This window comes from Ambystoma mexicanum, chromosome 1q (assembly GCF_040938575.1).
Source record: "Ambystoma mexicanum isolate Mex_15411 chromosome 1q, UKY_AmexF1_1, whole genome shotgun sequence".
Lineage (NCBI taxonomy): Eukaryota > Metazoa > Chordata > Amphibia > Caudata > Ambystomatidae > Ambystoma > Ambystoma mexicanum.
Window position 1 is genome coordinate 673,034,658 of NC_090922.1, and position 19,624 is coordinate 673,054,281.

At 44.7% G+C, this 19,624-nt stretch overlaps 1 protein-coding gene across 2 annotated transcripts in view; it reads left to right on the plus strand.

Moving 5' to 3' along the window:
• The first annotated feature begins 11,835 nt into the window (after positions 1 to 11,835).
• The window catches only part of TLCD4 (TLC domain containing 4), a 455,240-nt gene continuing 447,451 nt past the window's right edge, over positions 11,836 to 19,624 (plus strand). Inside the window, exon 1 of one of the 2 annotated variants that reach the window (XM_069641276.1) lies at positions 11,836 to 11,945. The gene's annotated coding sequence lies outside the window, so the exon portion shown is untranslated. Of the gene's footprint in view, positions 12,180 to 19,624 lie in introns of both variants that reach the window. The other variant, XM_069641275.1, reaches the window with a different exon arrangement.

Genomic DNA, 19,624 nt, shown 5'->3' on the forward strand with positions numbered 1-19,624 from the left:
TTACATAACCCTGCGATTGATTCGGTCACAGGTCATATCCAGTATCCCTCGGAGTATTGCAATGAGAAATGCTTTTTGGATTACAGAGGGGTTCATGACACCCCTTTCTTGGCATTTCTTGAAGGATCTCCGAGAATAAATGCTCTGACGTCACCTAAATCATCGATACGTCAGGAATACTAACAGTTTGCTGATGTGTTTGATAAAGGCAAGGCTGAGGTATTGCCTCCACACCGTCAATACGACTGTCCAATCGAGTTGATTGCTGGAGCCAAGACTCCATACGGTTGAGTCTACTCACTTACTCAACAAGAAGATGCAGTCATGAAGGAATACATTGATAAAGCCCTCCAGACAGGCTTTCTTGAGGCCCTGCATTGATTACAGGGCTCTCAATGCCATAAAAGTGAAAAACCAGTATCCTCTGCCATTGATTAATGTCCTACTGGATCAGTTGGGTACTTCAGTCATATTCACTAAGTTAGACTTGAGAGGTGCGTACAACCTTGTACGGATTAGGGCCGGTGATGAGTGAAAGACCGCCTTCAAGACCCGGTATGGGTCATATGAATACCTCGTCATGCCTTTCGGCTTGTGCAATGCCCCCGCAACCTTTAAATATTTTATCAATTATATCTTTAGTGATTACCTTGACCAATTTGTGGTTATATACCTTGACGACATACTAATATATTCAGCCTCCTTAGAGGAACACATTCTACATGTATCCAAGGTACTTCAGAGGCTACGAGAGAATCATCTTTTCGTTAAGGCAGAGAAATGCGTCTTTCACTCTCAGGATGTAGGGGTATGACAATACCAGTCATGGAGTCAGAATGAGCCACTCTAAAGTTAAAGCCATCCTGGACTGGCCGGTACCCGTCTCTATTAAGCCCTTGCAATCGTTTCTTGGATTTGCAAACTTTTATAGACAATTTATCCATTCTTTCTCTCAAGTAGTGGCACCACTTACGGCTTTAACCACTTCAAAGACTCCATTCCACTGGACACCGGAGGCCCAGGCGGCATTTGACCTACTCAAGGAGGCATTTACCACGGCTCCTGTCTTGCAACATCCAGATCCTGAATTGCTGTACATCCTAGAAGCTGATGCTTCTAATCTGGCCATTGGTGCAATCCTTTCCCAGGTTTGCAAAGACACTGGGATGGAACATCCCGTGGCATTTTTCTCACGTAAGCTAGCCCCATACGAGAGAAACTACATGGTGACCGAGAAAGAATTATTGGCCATCAAAGATGCGTTTCTCACATGGCAACACCATCTCCTTGGTGCAAAACATCCGGTAATCGTTTACTCCGATCACCGCAATCTACAGGCCATCAAAACCATGAAGTGTCTTACGGCTCGCCAGGCCCGTTGGCATTCGTTTTTTGCCCAATTTGATTTCCGCAATTCATACAGACCCGCAAGGGATCATACCAAAGCAGACGCCTTATCCCGTTTGCACTCTGGGGTGGTCTGTGGTTGTTCTGTTCAACCGTCCTTGAAGGGGGAGATTCTAGAATGGGTTTCATGTAATCCTCAGGAGGTACATAATCTCCGCCTCGAAATCAAAGAGGGTCTTCCGTTTATGAACGGCACCTTTTACCTACCAACAGAGGAGACACGGAATAAGGCGCTACACTGGGGTCATGATTCGCTGGTAGCAGCTCATCCAGGCCAGAAAAAAACATTAGAACTTCTACGCCGATGGTGTTGGTGGCCCAAGATGTCAAGAGATGTCGTGGATTATGTCTCATCCTGTGCACTATGTGCGCAATGCAAAGAGACACCAAGCAAACCTATGGGACTACTACGCCCGTTACCGGTTCCCCACAGACCTTGGTACATGGTCTCCATGGATTTCGTAGTCGAACTACCTCCTGTACATGACTATGACACGGTTTGGGTCGTAGTAGACTACTTCACTAAAATGGCCTTGTTTATACCATGTCAGGGTGTTCCTACTGCCAAGATCCTGGCCGATCTGTTCCTAAAACACGTCTTTCGGTTCTTTGGCCTGCCCTCTATCATTATTACTGACAGGGGGTCACAGTTTGCATCCCGATTCTGGAAGGCGTTAACCTCTGCTCTTCTTATGGAGGATCGCATGTCCAGTTCCTATCACCCTCAAACTTACGGGCAGACAGAACAGGCTAACGGAACCATGGAGCAATACTTACGTTGTCTGTGTTTACAGTACCAATCCTCCTGGTTTTTCGCTGTTGCCGGCAGCTAAATTTGCCTGTAATAACTCTCGGCATTCCTCAACGGGTATGTCACTGTTCTATGCTCTTTATGGTCAACACTCACGAATCATCCCAGTGGACTTGGAGCTAAATAACAAGGTACCTGAAGCTAGTGACAAGTTGAAGGCGCTTACCTCTCTACATACCAGAATTAGAAACCACCTAGTGAGGGCCCAATCTAATGCCAAATATTATGCAGACCAGCGTCGAAGGGCTGCTCCGCGCTACAAAGCTGTTTTACGAACAAATAGGGGATCCTCCAGCGTGTTCAGTGTGAGTTTGGGGCAAAATAAAAAGGAAACGAAAAGGAAAATAACTCACACTGTAAGTTGACATAAAAGTTAATGGCCCTCATTACGACCCTGGCGCTAAGGGGTCTGCGCCAGCGTTAGCTGCGCCGACCCCTTACCGCCAACTACGAGTTCCCGGAGCGCCATGGTCATTTTTCCGCCCGCTTTTTGCGGGCGGAAAAATCCATGGCGCTCTGGGACCTTGGTGTTAATTACGCCACCGTAATTTACGGTGGCGTAATTGACTCCTTCCCCACTCCCATTATACCCTATGGGGCCGAAATGGGAATGGGGAAGGGTAAATGGGTCAATGGGGACTTACCGCCCCGCCGACCTCGGAATGGGGCGGTAAGTCCGCCATCCGCCATGGCGTAAAGGGACTTTGCGCCATGGCGGAAAAGTCCGCCGATGGCGGAAAAAATCCGCCAGGGTCGTAATGAGGGCCAATGTCTTATTTTTGCTTATTTTTCCAAAACAATGTCCATTCTGTTCACAAAAAGTCAGAAAATCGGAGAGTACCATGAAAAACAATTGGAGCGATATTGACCTTAATTTTAATGAAACAAGAGAAAAACTGGTTAAAATACCAAATATATAAAAAATGAAAAAACAATTGCAATCAATTCAGTAAAAGATTTTTGTACATAGATTGTTCAGACACAAAACAGTGAATTAAACAGAATTGTAAGGAATAATGGTTAAAACATACAAAGAGAGAATTTTCTCACAGCATGAAAAAAGTGAAATCAAGAACAAAATCACATTCAACATACAAATTGCAGAGACTACAAAGCTGTCATGTCAGTTTGGTTGTCCACCAGAAACGTGAAGATCCCTAGCAAGAGGAAACTTCTGCCTCGTTTCATTGGGCCGTACAAAATAACACAGGTGATTAATCCAGCTGCGATACCTCTAGACCTGCCCGCACGTTGGCGAGTACACCCGGTGTTCCATATTTCTTTGGTTAAACCTTGTACATCACGGACCCGGTTGCCCGTCCGACCATTGGCTATTTCGGTGAAGGGCTTTGATGAGTATGAGGTCCGTACTATTCTAGGCATGAGAATGAGAGCTGGGGTTCCCCACTATCTCATTGATTGGAAAGGGTATGGTCCGGAGGACCGGTCCTGGGAACCCTTGTCCCATATTGCTACGTCGCCTCCATGCAGCGAGAGGAGTAGGGTGTCTCTTGGGGGATGGTACTGTCATGCCTGCCATCCCAGGACCATCAGGCTCCTTTTCTCTCCCTAAACGTTCCCTATTACCAGCATCTTGAGCTTTTAGAACGGCTAGGCCGTTCTACACACAATGGAAGCTATCTGGGAGGCGCCATTAATACTGCACTTGCCGGTGCTGTTCTGTTGGTGCTACGATCACGTTTGTGTGTTTTCTATACATTACGCGCTTGGATCACCTGACCAACGCGAACGTCATCACGCTGTTCCGGAGCTGGGCATCTGCTGCTTTCTCGCAGACGCTTTTCATTCATTCCGAAATTTTGCCTTTCTCAGTCGCACAGAGCGATTGTCTTCCGCGTTCCTACGCGGCAACCCGCATTTCCCGCTCTGTTCTCGTACAGAGTCTCAGCCCTGTTTCCTACGCGGCGCTCAATAACACTCAGCTCCAATTCCATACGGAGCACCCAGCCGTGTTCCTACGCGGCACCCAGCAACTTCCAGCTCCAGATCCACACCAGGCTTCCAGCCGCATTCCTACGTGGCACCCAGCAACTTCCTGCTCCCATTCCATACAGAATCTTAAGCTGATTTCTTTCTGTCCTACAACTCTCCCAACTGGACTTCTTCACACTACCAAAAGGGCATACCTTCCTGGATCAAGATTCATCATTTCCTCCTCCTAATTTTCTACTAAATAGTGCACTGAACTTTGGATGCTTTCCTGTGTGCACCAACCCGGCTCTAGTGCGGCCCTCGTTTCGTACGGGTTAGTTTCCTCACTTTCCCTTCCTTGTCGTTGTTTTCCTGGGATTCTTCGGACATCTTTGGATTACCAGTGGCTGTGCAAAAGGTTAGTGTTTATCAGATAGGCTTTTACTGTCCGCCTAAGTATTATAGTATCCTGATACATTTCCTCTCTATCAACAGCTTGGTGAAACTTGGTCCATTCATGCCCTTCCCACTAATTACTCTCTCTGACTGTAGCATTATTACAAGTCAGAGAGTGAGATTAGTTAGAAGGTTTATCTTGACTGCATTTCGTTCTACTTCTGCCATCAGTCTGTTGGAAGAAGACGTCAAGTGTATCCTTTACGCTACCAGTCTGTATCCTTTTAAAGGGAATCCAAGGCATTATATTCTGTATCCTGTGTGTTTCGTTATCAGAAAACCTGAGTTCTAACACCCTCCACTGGGTACAAAATCGGTCCCCGCAGTAGTCAGGTGGTGGAGTTGATGGCAGTTCATCAGGGCATCCTCACTGCCGTCCAACACCAACTCCTCGGACTGGTCATAACCACTGACTCAGATTATGTCCGGAACGGGTTTGTGGAGAACCTGGTTAATTGGAAAACCAGAGGCGTGCTCTGTGCTAATAACAAACCACTTAAACATGGCAAGCTAATACAAAATATTGATGATCTGGTCACCTCTAATGGGAGGACCATCAATTGGAAGAAGATTAAGGGTCATTCCAGAATAGAGGAGCCAGACAAAACTGGGAACGACCTAGCTGATCAGCTGGCCAAAACCAGAGCCATCCAGGGAGATCTCCTTGAGATCGAGTCCCTGTTGGGGGAAATCCAAGTCACTGCTGTCACTAGGTCCAAGACAAATGCTCACAATGAGCTCTCAACTGCCCAACTGATTTAATCACGGCACAAAAAGTGGATCCAATTATTGGGAAATGTTATCAACACATTGAGGACCCTGAGAACTTTCTTCTAACGGAAACTGATTACATTGGGAAAGAGGACCTCAGCGTGTTGATGAAGTGTCCTAAAATGCTCCGAATCCAAGACGGTTTGTTGGTAAGGAGATCCATCTCTGGATGCGACCAGTGGGTGGTACCTACCTCATTCCGGAGCCTGATGCTAAGTCACGCCCATGACGTGGCCACAGCCGGTCATCGGGGGTTTCACACTACTCTAGAAATCTTGCGGGAGGTTTTATACTGGCCACACATGGGGCAGGACCTCAACCAATATTTGAAGGGGTGTCTTGTGTGTGCACAATTTCAGCCAAGTTCACTCACACACTGAGCTCCCCTCCAGAAGAGGGGGATGACACTGCCTTGGTCAGATTTACAAGTAGATTTCATCGGGCCCGTGATTCGCTCCTCTAGGGGGAACAACTACATGTTAACAGTAACATTCTTGTTTACCAAATGGGTGGAATGTCTCCCGGCCCCAAATTGCAAGGCAGAAACAGCAGCTGCCCTGATGATCAACCACATCTTCTTGCGTTTTGGCCTACCCCAAAGGATTGATTCAGACTGAGGAAGTCAATTCACCAGCAAAGTGATGACAAAGATGTGGGAGATACTTGGGGTAAAAAGGAAACTTCATATTGCATTCCGCTGTCGACTAGTGGGGGAGTTGAGAAGTACAATAAAACAATTGAGAGCATTCTAAAAAGGTTTGTGGCAGATTCTGGGCCAAGTTGGGACATCCGATTACCGCTTATCCTGATGGCCATCAGATCTACACCATCTTCTGCAATCAAAATGTCTCCTTTTGAGCTAATGACTGGACGGAGGGTGGTGCTACCTCAGCATCTGCTCTACAGAACACAAGAGCAGACACTGATAAACGCTTCCACAACTCATGAATATTTTGAGAATCTAAGAAAATACCTTCAGCATGCTTTTGTGTACGCTCAACAGAATCTCGAAAAATCAGCAGAGGGGATGAAGATTCAATATGACTTAAAAACAACCAAAAAGGAATACCAGGTAGGAGACAGGTTCTACTTGTACAATTTTCAAAGGAACCAGACTAAGGAGAGAACATTTCTCCCCTCCTAGCGCGGTCCTTTTGAAATTGTAGATAAAATTTTGCTTGTCGCCTACAGAATCCGCATCCCCAAAGGAGAGCTGACAGAAGAGAAATGGGTCCACATTAATCAGTAAAAGAGTTGTCATCCCAGGTACACTTTGCAGCTGATGGAGGAGCCAAGGGAAAGTCAAATAGAGGAGACATCTGGAGAATGACAACAAGAAAAAGAAGAAGCACAAGGGAACAGGTGGTCCATAGGTATGTCTATCTAACAGGCAGTACTTTTCTTCATTATCATTGCAAAAGTGCCTCACTTAACCATGGAGTAAAAATAACTATCTTTGCCTTGTTAACAAATTATTTGCTGATATTGTTTGAATACTGTAATGAATGTAATGTATGTGTGTCCCACTGATGTCAACCCTTCGGGAAGACAATTTGTGGGAACATTTTGTAACCTGTCTTTATTTATTCACTAGTGAGTACTGATTCTGTTCCTTCATAGACTGATAAAAACCTCCCTGGGCACCTGGAAAAGGGAAGGAATGAAAGTGGGTGTTGCTCCACACTCCAACAAAAGACAAAGGGAGGATTGTGGTGTACCGCTCCCTGATGGAAGAAGGACTCCACCCGATGAACCCCACTTTGCCCTACTCTCCCACAACAAGAGGTCTCGGGAAAGTCGGGGGGGATCTGTGGGGTACATTTATCCGCCCAGCAGAACTCCCCTACATCACCAAACTGCATTTTTCAGCAGTACCGGGAGAATGGCTGCGCTGGTTCTGTTGAGCACCATTGCATTGCACCAAAACTGTGTTTTGCAGTCACTGGAATAATGGCTGTGTAGTCTTTCCCAAGCACATATGGGGCTAGATGGAACACCCAGGGAAAGGCTGCCAGTGTTTTCCTTATGTGCACCAAAGAAAATAATTGAAAAGCAGCGCTGCTATGGTAGCTCAGAATTTGCCATTGAAAAAGGAAATATTTTGCATTTAGAATGACTGCGCCCTGATGGTCTTTTCCACTGTTTCAACAGTACACAGTTCTGTTCCAGTGATACCCAGCTATGTCCATCCATATTCAGGTTGTGCTTGACCAAAAGGGGGCATTTTTCACTGAACGACAGGCTGTGTCAGGCAAGATCTGTGAAATAACAAAGAACTTCACTCCAAGCTGTACGTAAAAACGCTTGACTTTTTGCAACAAAATATCACAGCTAAACTATTCACAAGAAGCCCTATCTCTCTGTGCTTATGTCTTGCCTTGAACAGATTTCTGTATATGAGAAATTGACTAGGGCTACAAATAATGTTTAGAATCTAGATGTAAGAGAAACCACATTGTGAAGTGATAGCAAAGGAAAATTAACCACCTGTAAAATGGTGCTTTTTACAAACAAGGAAATGTCTGTTTAAAAGTAAAGTGTTGAATTAAGGCTCTATGCTTGCATAGAAAGGTGAGGGGGGTTTGTTTTACATGTAGGATATTTAATTCCAACAGTTTTGCTTTCTGTTTCAGGTAAGAAAAAAAAATGTGCTGAAGCCACAGAACAGGTTTTTTCCTGGCCTGGCTTCAAAGGACTTTGCTTCCTGATTTGCCTCCCTTCAAGTGGACCAGCCCCAGGGCATATGAATAGGCAAGGGTGGTGGATCATGCACCCTCATCAGACTCTGTGGCAGTGCTCCAGTCTGGTACAATGGATTTCTGGGACACATAGGTGTGACTTTTTAGCAGCACCTCCCCTCAACTCAAACTGGGGAGCTTCAAAGGCAACCCCAGAGCAACATTGGATTCAGGCTGGCTAAGCCTGACTTTTAGCTGGGGGTTGGGAAGTATGCCCTTATTTGGAAGACAATGCTGGCCCATTCGGGGCAAAAGACTGTTCTGAATTAATACAGTTTAAGACTTTTATTTCTGCAACCGGAAAACACAGTAATACTATAGTTTAACAGTTGAAATGTCATTTTGGTGGCATTAAAACAAGACATTGTAGCTTTCTCCAGCATTTAGGGGACATAAACGGTAGAAAAATGTAAATCATTGGAAAAGTATACATGGTATAACTTTGAAATGTAATGCAAACATGCTTTGCGATAATAGTTACACATATCTAAAATTGTAGAATTGTAGGTGAAGAGGTTCCCACTAGAAATGGCGAAAGGTTATTAGAATGCCGAAACGATATCGTACAAATGTGGGAATTGGAATGACATGTTCAGTATAAAATCTAGAATATGTCTATGTGATTTTCAAAAATGCTATAACTGTAAAAATGTAAAATGTATGTCATAACTGATTTTGGCTAAAAGAACTGTGGGGGGGCCATGGGCCTTGTAAGCACACCCCATAAAACGGATGTCATGTCCCTGAAGTCCCACCAGCTGACAGGAAAATGGTAACAGTAACCCCCTGAATAATCCAGTTGTTAGAGGCATGTCAAGCCAAAGGTCTGCCCCTATAGAAAATCCTGGGATATCATCCGCCTTATAAAAGGTAGAGGCTCACAGAGACAAAGGAGACTCTCTTCTGAATTTTCCAGCTCCTGCGCATCCAGATATTCCATATTCACTCTATAAGATCCCAGATTCCACTCCCAGGGCAGAGCATAGCTGACCCTATACAGGCAGGACCATTGATCCAGAAAAACCCAACTAAAAATACCAATAACTCAGGGAGAAATGGGAAAGGTGGCTGAATCCTCATTGGGATTATCCAGTACTACCTGCTGGCCCTGCTACCCCCTTTATCCAACTGAGGTGCGGCTGTGCCGTGACCAGACCCTTGCCCAGCTGTTTTCGTCGAGGGGAACCTGCCACTGTGAACAGATATTTTCTTGGTGTCCAGAAACCCGGTCCACTGTCCAAAATACCCCATTCAAGTGATTGTTGTGAATATTTCCCTCCCCCAACAACCACAAACTGCATCCCTTGCTCTGTTACGTTGTATTAGGTCCAATCCCATAGAAATCCCATAACTGCCTTAGCAGGAATCCTTAAAACTATCAGAACCCTCTCTGTATCCTGTTAAATGATTTCCAAGTGTTAGTGCCATTCTTCCACTCATTTATGTCCTGGTGTAAGTCCTTAGTACTATTTTGATTACATTAATTAATTCTCCCTAAAAGAGACACACAGCGTGAAGGGGTTAAAACTGCAGCTTAACCTTTCTATTCATGGGTGGCGTTTCTCTTTTCTAGCTACTAAAATTTAGTCTAAGTGAAACTTGTCCTTTCCTTTCCAAACCGATTTTCTTGTCCACTGTTTTCATTTTTAAAACCGAATTTCCTTTCCTATTGAGAATCTCATCCTGTCATTAAGTTAGACTCACTCTTTCACTTTCATATTATCCCTGTGATGTGCAACTGTCACTCAGCATAAAAACCGCATTCCGATTTTGTCTATTTAACCCGTTTTTCAAACCGTTTTGACATTTAAACCTGTGTAAATTAGCAAATGCAATTTCTACGCGTGTGATTTTGCTGCACTGTGTTTTCACTTCCAAGTCGATTTTCTGAACTGTATGCCCGTTGTTGGTACATTGCCTTGTAGTTTGCTAGTGTTCTCACATCCCTGATACTGCTATAACTCATCTTTACCTCATTCATTCAACCTCACACGTAAAACAAATTGTTACTAATTCCGAGTGCCATTTTGTTCAATTGCAAAGGGTTTAAATCCAAAGTTGCCTCCCATTTCGTGGGGGAAGGTTGAATATTAATTCTGTGTGTTGCCTAGGATACCTGACTCGTTGCTACTCCTTGCTACCCACACAAAATTCGGTTAATAGGGGTTTGAGGAAGTATTGCAGGGGGAAATCTTAACTGGGTGCTATCTACCCGAAAAGTAATATTGCTCTCATTCATTTGTTCTTTGTGTATGTTCTATTAGAAGGTCAAACTAAGTGTATTTCATCAATTTACCTTGTAATTATCACCCTATTGGTGATTGCTGCCCAGTATTAAATGTGCGTGATTTTATTTGAATTTAAAATAAATATTATATTACCACCCACTGGCCTGGTTCATGGTCCATTGTGACTCGGGGTATATGTAAAAGAGGGTGTGAGACGGGTTGGGTGCCATCTCAATCTGAATTCTTAGGAAATAAAGTAAGAGGGTTTTAATTGTGCGCTGCATCCTAGGCCAGTGGCAAGAGTCCTGGTATGGTCTGTAATGCCCGATTAGAATCCTTAACACACCAGAAATCAATATACTTAACAAGTGTATTGTTTCTTTTATGGGAACGAAAAAGACGAAAAAATAAGTGAACTCCTAAATCCAGTTAACGAAAAAGAAAAGCTAGAGTTACAGCTTATCAATTGAGAAACCTGTCTATATAAGTCTGTGTTCCCAAGAAGGTGAGTGCAAGAGAGCTTCACATGCTGCACAAGTTAGAAAGGCAACAACAAAACAAAAATAAAAATATAGGCAAAAATAAACGCGAAAATAAATGTAAGAGCACTAACACAAAGTCTCCTTGCCCAAACCTAGGTCATTCTATAGACAGAAGATATCTGCTGGTGATAGTGAAAGCCCCTTATCATACGCCTTAAGACAAAGGTTAGTAAGATGCACTACAAGACTCCCCATGATTCTGATAGTTACCCAACCAAGCCTTTTTAGAGTTTACAGTGCTCTTTTTATCTTTGGTATTCAGAGCATAACCATTGGGGTATACATCGATGTAATCTAGCATTAACTCAGCCCCATCCTGAAGAAGGCCCATAGAACGCTTAGAAAAACGCAATGTGACACAAGGGCTGAAACACGTGTAGACATTCTTATGGTCATATTCGCTAACCAGCTTTTTGAATTTAAAAAACCTGGGTTGCTAGGTTCTTGAAAAATTCATTTGTATCACACATAGTGTTGTGACGTGTTAAAATAGAATTGTAGTCACAGCATACTAACCCCACGAAAAAAATTTACACATTTTCTTTCTGGATGTATTTTTTTATTTTTTGGTTTTCTACAATTGAAACAATTCATAAATATCATATTGTGTATTTTAAAAAATCCTTTTATTGAAAAATGAGTAATAAAAATAATAAACTATTAGCATTCAATAGTGGACCTAGCAATACAAGCGAGGGGTAACTAGTCTCGTCTTTGGTTAAAAAGTCTTTGATACAGCTTCCATGCTCGAGACTGGTCCTCCATTACCCAATTGTGTATACAAATATATGGTATTTTAGTCAGCAAATAAAATGCGCGTACCAATGGATGTATTCTTAGCAAACCTCGGTGTTATGCACCAGTTCTTGTTCAATGTATGTGTATAATTATTAATTTTCCGAGGTGGCTGAGTGCATAGATAGAATCGTATCTCTCTTGTTTGAGGATCAATGTTGACTGAAGGCCAGCGCTGCTGACTCACTGGCGTGCAGGGGGAGGAGAGGAGCCAAGCACCAGTGGATGGACAGGAGGCCTGCACCTTTAAGACAGCAGGCGAGGAGTAAGTAACTCGATCCCCCGGCCGGGGAAGCGCTGTGCTGGGGCTCCCTGCCCCCTGCCCGGGCTCCCTCTCTCTCTATAGCAGCAAGCGTCGAGCCAAGCATCCCTGTCACTTGCTCACACTGCGGCAGCTGATGGGAGCAGGCGCTGGGAAGAGCGCGGTGACTGTCTGCTGCCGCCGCCTCACACAGCATGTTCCTGGGCTGCGCATCTCTGTAGGCGGACCTCAGTTCAGGTAATGCGCGGGTTCTTCCCGATAGTAAACAGAGCCCCCTCCTCTCCTCGTGCAGACTGCTAAATAATTCTGCACGCACTCACATCTCCTATTGCGGGATGCAGTCACCCCAGGAAGAAGGCATGAGGCTGCAGTACCGGGGGGGGGGGGGGGGGGGGGGCGGGGAGATCATGGGCTTGAGACCACCGCCAGGGTGTTGAAACTAGGCCAAAAGCCGACCGTGCTGCATGTTTCCCCCTAATCTTTCAATTCATGCTTTGAACTGTTTCCGTGGGTTTTCCTGTCAGTGCTGTCTGCTATTAACCACCACCCACTCCTGCTGACGGGACTTCGCCTGTTGTACCCCTCTAGATCTGGCAAGGGTAGATCAGTAGTTCATTTTTTTTCTTTCATTGTGTTGTCGTACCTATAGACTACTGTCGTTTTGTTTGTATAATTCGTCATGCAAGACTGAAAGTAGTGTGATGCGCCACAACTAGGCGATTTACTACAGGACACCTATTGACATGCAGGTAATTTCCAAAATGTTTTGCCTGCTTTGTTTTCCAAGACGTATCATTTTCTGACCACTCCTGGATGAACATCCCATGCCTTGATTTTATGATAGAGAAAAAAGCCCATCGTTTATCCTACAAATGAATCCCAGTGCAGAGTCATTTAAGTCTTGGCGAGAATTGGGTATGTGGTTCAGATTATGACTATTTGTTTAAATTATATATTTGACCATAGTGAGGGTAAGACCACGTGTCACAACCAGCGGGTTACAAGAAACCCGGCGTTTAAATAAATAGCGCTACTACAGCGTTTTAACAACACGACCGCATGCGATCTCACGGTTAGGGGAGGGAGTGGTACACGACTCCGAGATATATCTGGTTCGACAAGATAGTAACGACGGCGCGAAACCTATGTGTCTTTATATTTTTTACATTGACCCTGTGTAGCCAAACACGTTTCTAAAGGCGGCCGTTTCCTGGATGTGGGCCAAGGAGCGCTGTATTTAAAGTGACAGTCCCGGTTTAGCTCATATTTCTAGATGGGCGTGTATTTGGTCTTTGAGATAAAAACGCATGCCTGCGAGTAAAGTTATTGGGGTCTTTCGCGAGTGCACTCCCAAACAGTTTTCAGCTGCTGTCCTGTGCTGTGCACTGCAGCAACGACACGCTACATTAGCGGGCTGTAACATTTCCCCTTCCATGAGCATTGAACTCCAGGACCAACAGTAGTGTGCGTTCATGCGTGAGATGTGTAGTAAACCATGGCACTGGGGCGGAGCCAGCCACAATACTGGGGGCTGGATGACAGTTTTGAAAGCTGGTAGTGAGTGGGGCCAATAGACCAATTGACATGTGCCCACCGATGGAAGGAATCTTGGCATTTTACATTTTTATTTGAAATTGGCCCCGAGGAGGTGCCCCATGCTGGCAGTCTTATGACATGGAAACAAACTGATGACCTGGAGCTATTAACCACCTCTCTGCATTCTTTTGACTTCATTATTAATTTAAGCACTCCACTGGTGCCTCGGTCTAATTTTCCGAACTGCAAGGCAAATGCCGCCCACCCCCTCCAACATCATAAAGAAATGGCCCCCACAGCCCGGCCCCAGATGTCTTCCCTTAGCCAGTGGCTGCACTGCCCCTGCCATGTAATGATCACTGGATACAGTAGTTACATGCTATGTATATTATTTTGTAGCAGGTTACCTACAGTTTGAGGATACGTGCTTCGCTCTGAGATTGGCTGGTGCCTTATGGATTCCCAAGAAAGTTAATGGGTCAGTGGAGGCTGATCAAAGACAGGCATTATATAACCATAGACCCCCAAATGCTAACATGCGCCTACTGGAATATATATTAAAAGAGTTCCATAAAAACCCTTTTGGGATCCATTTCTAACAAATGCAAATTGCATGTAATGGACTCGCACCATTTGCGCTTCTGTGCTGTTGGGTACCCTGCATGTACTTTTCATCATTAACAAAGCAGAGTTTACTTGTGCGGATTAAATAGGGCAAAACCGCGTTTACACTGTTTTGTAAACAATAAAATGCCGCCTGCAAATTACACTTCAACAGTATCGTTTTAAAATGAGTACTTGGAGTCTGCCTGCTATTTACCAGGTGAAAATGCAAGGTGTATGCCGTGGTGATACGCCTGCAGGAAAACCTCACCAGAGGTAAAACACAGGTGTTCTTCCAAGAGGAAGGAGGAGAAATGAAGCAGAGTTGCAAACTCGGCTTTGTGCACCTTGCAAGGGCATGGAAATGACCTGGAGTGTAAAAGTAAGGCGTAAAAGACTACTGTCTTGCTTCTGCACTCCATGACATTTAAAACGCGTTAATGTTGAACCAAAAGCAGACATTCTATTATGAGTTAAATGTAGACATGGGCACTTAAGCATTGAACACCTATATAAATAGAGACGAGGAGCCGGTGCGTATTGCGTCTTACTTCTTTTTTCTCCTAACATCAACTGCCGAAAACTTTGGCGGTAGCTCCGCCTACTCATGCCGCGCCTAGGCACTCGGCATGGACAGAGGACTCTGTCCTCCCTTCACACAAAGGATATAGAAAGTGGACACTATGCCTGCCCTTCACTTTAACAATGAACATCTGACTTTAACCCATCTCTTATATCCATCTTGTGGGTCTTCCTATTGTTTTGGATGGGCTGCGAATCTCTGGGAGGTGATTAACCCTCTCACTGTCAATATTGTCTGTGTCCACATCAGCGTCCATGATGTCTGAGCAGCTGTCAGAGGCAACATCAGATGAGGCACTCCCGTTGTTCTGCAGTGTTGCTTCACTTTCTATCCGTTGAAAAACGAGGAGATTCTGGTGACCGTACCTTGGGGACTTGCTGCTGTCACCATGGATCGCTCAATGTGGGTGACTGTCTTGGGTTATGTGTTAAAGGCCAGTGTCTCTTTGGACCCTTGTTCTTGACGTACAAGTACTTGATCCCGATGCATAGGTCTTTTTCTCTTGCCCTTCTCCTTGCATCTGCGTATGTCTTCATTTTTTCTTTGCTCTCTCTGTCCTTTTCTCCCACCCTTAGTTCTGTGTCAGCGGTTGTTTTGTTCGTGCGGGATGTTGGTTCTGATGATTCTGCCGAAAATGAGTTCTGAAGGACACATCCCCGTGGAGCTGTGATGTGTGTTCCGATAGTCTCGCAGTAAATTGCAGATTGCTTGCATGAGTGTGATCCTCTGATGATGTGACAATGTGACATATTTGCAGGATGCGCCTCAGATTTGCCATAAAACGTTCTACAGCGCCATCCGCCTGTGGCCATAACGGGGTGATCTTCCTGTGTTGGAATCCTAAATGTTCGGCCAACGTTCAGAATTCCTGTCCGCTAAACGGTGGGCCATTGTCGGACTTTATGACTGTTGGGATGCCGTAATCGGTAAAAGTTTTGTCTAGAGCTGGAATTACATGTGTTGCCTTGTATTGTATCAAGTGTACCTCTGGAAACCGTGACATCTCATGCATGATTACTAAGACGTGTTTGCCGTTGGAAAGGGGTCCAAACATGTCAACTGCCACTTCACTCCATACTTGAGTCGGCATGGCTGTCATCTTTACAGGTTCTGGGAATGTGCGGGGAGCAACTGCCTTGCATATTGTACACTTTCCAAGGTTTCTTCCACTTTCGTGTCCATTTAGGGAAACCACACTTTTGTTTTCAGTAGTCGTTTGGTGGAGACTATTCCCCTCTGTCCAGTGTGGTCAATGTCAATGACTTGTTCTTGAAGTGTGTGTGGGATTATTATTCGGTCTTCCTTTAGCAGCATACCTTCCGGGGACAGTGACGGGGAATGCTTCAGAAGATTGCGTGTTCAGAGGTTTTCTGTTCTTGCTCCGACAGTTATTTCCATTTATTTTGCATCGTGCCATCTGCCGGACAGTACTCTAACCTTCACTGTGGAGAGGACCCGATCCTTGTTCAGGTTGTGGAGTAGTTCTGGAATGGTGAGTGATTTGGGAAGTGTGTTGCTGATGATCTAGTTTACATATTGACCTGCCTTGCAAGATTGTGATAGTTCTTTTGTGGGCAGAGGGTATCTTAACAAGAAATCAGCTGGGCTGTTTCTTTCCCGGGTCGGTGCAGTATTTTGAAAGAGTATTCTTGGAGGCGGAGTCTCCACCTTGCAATTTGCTGTTGGCTTTCCGTATATGTTCGTGAGGGCCTGATGGTCTGTAATGATGGTGACATTTTGTCCATATAGAAATAGGTAGTAGTGCTCACAGGCCGACTCTACAGCTAAACTATGTTTCTAACTGTGAGTATGTGCACTCTGCAGCGGATAGACTGCGACTGGCATATGCTATGATTCAGTGTGATTCTGAAGAAGGAGAGCCATGCTTGAATTGTGCCAGGATTGCCCCTAAACCCACTGGACTTGCATTAACTGTCAGTTCCGTTTCCAGGTTTGGATTGTAGCACGCCATGCACAAGGCTGATGCAATTCAGTGTTTTATTTCTTGAAAAGTTGTGGCGTGGGTGCTTCTACAAGTGCTTGAACTTTTTCTGGGTCCGGTTGGAGGCCTTCTTGCGAGAAAATGTGCCCAAAGAATTTGAGCGTTGTCTTAATGAGTTCATTTGTCAACATTCAGGGTTAGATTTGCCTCTTCCAGTGCCATGCACATGTGCTGCAGTGTGTTGTCATGAGTTTCCTGAGAGGCGCCAAACAATAGGGTGTCATCTCTATAATTGAGACATTGTGGAACGTGCTTAATTACCTGGTGTATTTCATTCTCCAAAACGGAGTTGCTTCTAGCGAAATAAGCCCACATGGGTGGAGAATGTGGTTATGTATCGGGATTCGGGATGTAACTCAAGCTGATGATGGCCTTTATTGAGATTCATTTTGAGAACACTTTTGCTCCATGAAGCAGGTGCATCATGTCTGTCATTCTCTGTGACGTATGCCTCTCTTTCAATGGCCGTGTTTGGTTCCCTCATGTCCACGCAGATGCAGATTCTATTCCAGTTTTCCTTCTTTGGGACTGGGACGATAGGAGATATCCAGGGTGTAGGTCCAGTTGCATGCTCTATGATGTCTTGATCTAGGAGAGCTTGTATTTCACCCTCGACTTGCTTCTTGATTGTTCTGTGGTATTCCTCTGTAATGTTGTGTCACAGGCTTGATATCACAATTGATATGTAACTTGACTGGTTTTCCTTTGAGGCGGCCAAGGACTTTGAATAAGGCTGGGAAGAGTTTTTCCATCATGTCTTTTGTGCTTTTGGTATATGCTGTCATTATTTGGTACATGTGTGCTAGACCTATCTGTATAGCAGACTTGAAGCTGAGGATACTGCCACCTGGTCCTTCTCCTACTATTACGTATATCAATAGTTTTGCTATTTTTGTCCTTGTATGTGCGGGTGGCCTTGAACATTTTTACATTTTAACTGTTTGCTCCATACGGATAAATGTCAATGTCAGCTGGTTGAAGCGACTTCTTGTATTTGAGACCTTGGCATGTTGCCTCATTGACTACATTCACGGTGGTCCCAGTGTCGATTTAGGAATTCTCGTTGCTGTTGAGTTGCACTAATAATGTTGCGCTATATTCTGTCACCGTCTTGTTGCCTAACGCATGTACATGGCCTCGCTTGTGGTCGCTGCTGGACGATGATGAGCCTGATGCGTTTCTGCATCTTGGTGAGACTTCAATATAGCACACTTTGTGCCTTGTAGATCTCTTTTTCCATGATTTCAGGGGAATGTCTTTTTCTAGATGAATCACTCCTGTTTCTTGTTTGTCTGGATCTGAGCAGGGAATCCCTCCTCCTGCCTGGAGATCGTTGACTTCTGCCTGTCAGTGATGTTAATTGTCTGGAGCGGGAGCTGTCCTGTCTCTTGCTTGGCCCGCTATAGTTCGTAGACCCCTGGTAATGTCTGATGTTTTTACAGACAGACTGGAAGTGGTTTTCGCCACCACACTTGTCCCACGTGTGACCAACTGCCGGGCATGGCCCAACATGAGGGAAATTGTAGCCGCACCTGTAGCATTTCTTTTGTTCTTTATTACTGTCTTGTTCTGATGCTATCTCCCCAGCTCTGAAATCTCTTCATTGGATGCTAGGATAAAACTTAAAACCCTCTGCATTGCCCACAAGGCTTTCTGGGGCCTGGGTCCAATATACCTTCAACTATCCCTCCGTAAATACCTCCCCTATCGAGCTCTTTGCCTTTGGAACAGCCTCCCCGCCACTCAAACTTGAGGAGAACCATCTCCGGTTCAGGAAGCACCTCAAGACCTTCCTCTTTGCTTGTGCCTTTGCCCCCCTTGCCCCTGCTGATCTGCTTTCTCTCTCGGCACTGTGCACCTGGCCACCTTCTGTCCCCTGGGCCCAGGTACCTGCTCTCACTGCCACCCTCCTGGATTGCCTTCGCCCACCCCTTGCACTGGGGTCTGTATCTCTAACCATACAGTCCACCTACCGTTCTTTTATTTCTTTATAATTTTTTTTCTTTTCCCTTTTCTGCACTTATCAGATATACCCTGTCTGCTAAACCCAGCACTTGCTGGCTGCACTACCGCGGTTTATCGCCTTTTTATTTATTTATTATTATTATTATTTATCTGTTCCGCACTTTCCACTTCTCCCCCCTCCATGCACTTTTCCACTTTTCCCTTGTCCATGCACTTGCACGTTCTCAATGTCACTGGGCCTAGTAAGATCGTTGTTTTGTTCTCCCTTGCCATGCTCTGAAATACTTGTGTACCAGCACAAAATAAATAAAATATCATATCATGCCTGGATCTGGCATATTGGCACAGTGGACGGCGTCTGCGTGATTTTAATGTTTCCTAATGATTCGGTTTGCATGGAGGGAGCCATGTCTGCTCTGGCCAATTGTAGTATTTCCTCAAATGACCTGGTCCTCTAGCGTTTTTTTTTTCTGAAATTCTGGTGACTCTCAACCGGAAATTATTTGAGATTTTAGGGCTTGTAAGTGACTTCAATTCAGCAATCCAACTAAGTCAATGCCTGGTCTGGGATGCCCAATGGAAGCCCTTTTTTATATATTTTTATGACAAGTTCATAAATCTGGATGATGAACCCTTATTTAACGCCCCTCTCTTTGAATCCCCCTGACCTCACTGAGCCAAGAAGTAGGTTTGTTTTGCAAATTAAGAGATTTATTTGAAAAATGTAACTATCTTTTATGAATAAATTAATATGTGATAGCACACTTATGAATATGACAATAATCAACAATGGATAATATTACACTCCTTTAATGACTTAGGAGTTGGTATAGAAAGGATAAGGTAGCAGAGGATACTTTATGGTTTCAAGGAAAAGCAATGATGGAAAGAATGCAGCGCAGAAATAAACCAATATGGTTTCAACAAGAGATAATATGATCACTTTTCCCCTTGTGGCAATTCAACCCCCCATCCCCAGATGCCATATAAAGA